The sequence below is a fragment of the Tenebrio molitor genome, chromosome 6, assembly GCF_963966145.1.
Source record: "Tenebrio molitor chromosome 6, icTenMoli1.1, whole genome shotgun sequence".
NCBI lineage: Eukaryota > Metazoa > Arthropoda > Insecta > Coleoptera > Tenebrionidae > Tenebrio > Tenebrio molitor.
This window is the reverse complement of record NC_091051.1, coordinates 20,897,623-20,901,384: the sequence shown is the minus strand read 5'-3', so window position 1 is coordinate 20,901,384 and position 3,762 is coordinate 20,897,623. Positions and strand designations below refer to the sequence as shown.

The 3,762-nt window shown below is 35.1% G+C and overlaps 1 long non-coding RNA gene across 1 annotated transcript; it reads left to right on the top strand.

Moving 5' to 3' along the window:
* Nucleotides 1–535: 535 nt before the first annotated feature.
* LOC138133713 (uncharacterized) lies at nt 536–1,991 on the top strand. Its single transcript, XR_011160498.1, has 2 exons — nt 536–896; nt 955–1,991. It is a non-coding gene; the product is annotated as an uncharacterized lncRNA (long non-coding RNA).
* The last annotated feature ends 1,771 nt before the right edge of the window (nt 1,992–3,762 follow it).

Below are 3,762 nucleotides of genomic sequence, written 5' to 3'. Positions count from 1 at the left end.
ACGGAACGCGAAATCGAAGCAGGCGTTCTACAAGGTTCGGTGCTCTCGCCGACTTTATACGCAATTTTCACTGCCGTTATCCCCAAACTCGACGGAACAAAGATCGCGTTGTATGCAGACGACACTGCAATCCTCACGCGCTCGGGGTCTCCCGAAGTCGCGACGCAGCGGGTCCAAAGCGCTGTCGAAAGCCTGGAAATATGGTTTCGCTTGTGGCGAATCGACGTGAATCCAGAAAAGAGTAGAGCGATTCTGTTGGGGATGGGACGTTTCGCCGCCAGCCGTTTCGCCACTGGGCCAGTTCGCCGCCGCCGTTGCGCCGCTTGGCCAGAGAGGGTTAATATTACCTGAGCGTTAACGTTATATCTTTATAGATATTCTGAAAATTTGTTACTGGATACCTACCTATAGTAAAATTATTAATTTAATTCGTAGCTAATTTTGTTTTTACCAAATCCTACAGGTAATCTCGCCATGAAATTTTTTTATGAAATTTTAATTAGGGCGCAATAATAATTATATTAATTGATTACAGACATGCATTGACCTGTATCTTTTTTAACTGAACATAGGGACCAAGTATGAACTATGTTCAGAGTTAAAATGTCGAGTATAAACCTTAAAGCTCTAGTGGACTAATAATACAGGGTCTCTATAAATGATTGTCTGGTCAAGCCAGCCTTGGAAAAAAATTTTACTGTTCCGCTTTTTTGAAACCGATGCCAAATTCTAGTTCGTTTTCACGGTCACTTCTGACATTAGTGACTGACGTTTCGTTTGCGCTTGTCAGTCGAGTTTTGGTTCCTTATATTCGTTTTATCGCAGTTAATCACAGTTAATATACACCAAAAATCAGTATTTTTCAATAAAAATTGCAAGTACGTCCGCTTTTAGAGGTAAATACACTGGCAAAATTTGTGAGGTTATGCTTTAATGTTTTATGTTTTATTTTAGCTTTATTTTCTTTACAATGGTTTATTCTGTTGAACAGAACACGTTCATTGTTGTTTTTTACTTTCGAAATGGAAGGTTTAATAATGGGGAATTATCTGTTTGTAAAAATGAATTCCATCAAAATATCTGAACAACATTGTGAACAGATTTTTAACAATCAGAACAATTAGAAGGGATAAATCATTAGGACAAGCACCAGTATCTGATGAAATACTCAAGGATTTGAAAGAAATGGTGGAAAAGACTACAGATATCAATAGCCTGTTTATCTCAACAATCTGGTGTAGCACGATGCACTTGTCACAAAATCATTAAAAATAGGCTACAACTGCATCTTTATAAAATTAGTGTTGTACAAGAACTCCAACCTGCAGATTATCAAAGTTGTGTTCAGTTTGAAAATCACCTCAATTTCATAATTTGGAGTGCTGAGAATCCACACCAATTTGTAGAGACTCCTTTACATGTTTTGAAAATTGGTGTGTGGAACTGTGGATAGCAGTGTTGCTATACCCTTAATTAAGAAATGCTGCAAAATATTTTTGAAAATAAATGAAGAATTGTCAAGTGTTTAGAAGTTAATGGGGGACATTCTCAATCTATTTTATAAAAAAAATACCTATTTGTTATCGTTATTTAGTGTTGTAAATTATGTTGTTGAATACATTTGATTTTATTGAAAAACCAGTAAGACTTATTTGTTATGAAAAACACTGTTATTTATATTGGAAGAAAAAATGGGAGTCAATACCATATTCGACAATTCAGTCTAGGTCGTATTTACCACTAGCATAAAACAAGAAATGTGAAAGCACTAAAGCAGACAAAAAGGCAGTATCAAGTATTGTATTGTGGTATACGAGGACAAGGTGTTCTCAATATTTATCTGTTTGGATTTGTTCTCATACCAATTCCTGTACAGTGTGTGGCGGTACGATGGGGGCAATAATTGTTCCCCTGTGGGTGTTGATATTAAATAATAAATACATTAATGTTAGCAAGAGTAAAGCACAGTTGAAACTTGTCTCTGGTTAAAAGCCAACAACCTAACCTGAAAATGTGACATTCATTAATTGCCGAACAAAGCGGCACATTCAAAATTTGACAACTTTCCATGGCTGGCTGGACCCGACAATCATTTATAGAGACCCTGTAGTAGTTTTTTGTTTATATGAGTAGCGCTGTGAGATTAATTTTCAGGTATGAGGCCGAAATTTGAAGCAAGAATTATACAAAACAGGCCGAATATCTGAAAAGTGACAGCCCACGAATAACGTTTTTCGTGTTCGTTTGGGTAAGGTTTTAAAAAACATTCATTAATTGTAAATTTTGAGGTTATCTTTGACAGAGGTCAAGTTAGGTATATGTATAACTGGTAAAGTTTATACTGAGTGGAACAAAAGTATTAAATAATCACTGTAACTTTTTAATTTGAAAAATTATGAAAAAATGTTTAATATAAAAATTGTTTGGTTTATTATCATGCATGACGTTCAACAAAAATTGTCAACATTCTTGATATTGCATTTTATTACTTAGTATGTTAATTTTATCACCTTTGTTTTTTTTTTAATTTTATTCTTTTTCCCCATTATACGCTTGTTTCAAAATCACACAAAAAATGTATGGGTGCTATTTAAAAAACCAAAGTTGATTGCCATAGCAGCGAAACAAAAAAAGATAGGAACAAACTAGAAAGACCAGATGATGCAGGATAATACACCAATCAACTTTTATATTAAACATTTTTTCATAAATTGTCTAATTAAAAAGTTACAGCCAATATTTGATACTTTTGTTCCACCCTGTATATTTAGTTATACAGTGAATTATTTTATCGATAAACCATAGGGATTTACATGGTGTAAACTTTAGTTCGTGTTAATGGTTTTTCTACTTTTAATTTCAAAATGATTTTTCGCACACTTGTAGCTTACTTACCTGGTTCTGGTGTGTTTTTTTTTTTTCAAGAAACACACAAAATGGCCACAAAAGGTAAATTTATGGGCAGCAATTTTGGGAGTTCATATTACTGGCCCATTGTTATTTATTCTAATATTAATAATTTTATTACTTTTATTATTCGACAATTTTCGAGACCGATTATGGTTACTGTTTAGTGGCTTTTAGCAAACAGTTTTAGCATTTAAAACAGCAAAATATGGGGTCTAGGCCAACTCGACACTAAGCGCCCACTCACTACCTGTCTATATGATGCTCCCTAGTAGAGGATATTTCATGAAGGGTAGGCGTCTTTTCCGCAACAACCATTGCTTATAACACCCCTATAACCGCAGGAACATTTAAGTATTGTACAAAATATTTTCTTCAACTGTTCACAATCCACGGTTTACATAATGGACATTACATACCACTGATCTTTTGTCTACTTCCAAACAAACTATCAGATACATACAAGATGCTTTTTACCTCGCTAGTGACCCTTGGGACAAAAATCAATGTATGCTTAAATCCGACTTGAATAATTTTAGATTTTGAAATTGCTATTCATAATGCTGTCAAATTAGTTTGGCCCACCGTACAAATTTCCGGATGTAGGTTTCATTTAGCTCAGAGGTCACAGATAGACAGTGCCGAGTTGGCTTGACCGCGGTGCCGAGTTGGCCGGTTATCCATGGGCTACCGGTGCCGAGATGGCCGGTTGTACTTTATTGCAAATTTTACCTAGGTATAATAAAGTGCCGAGTTGGCGTCCGCCCATTAAAAAAGATTTTCATTATTTGTCTTTTCCTAGCCATTGGCATAATAATTCTGAACGATTGTGATCAGGTTTGCAATTATTTTCTT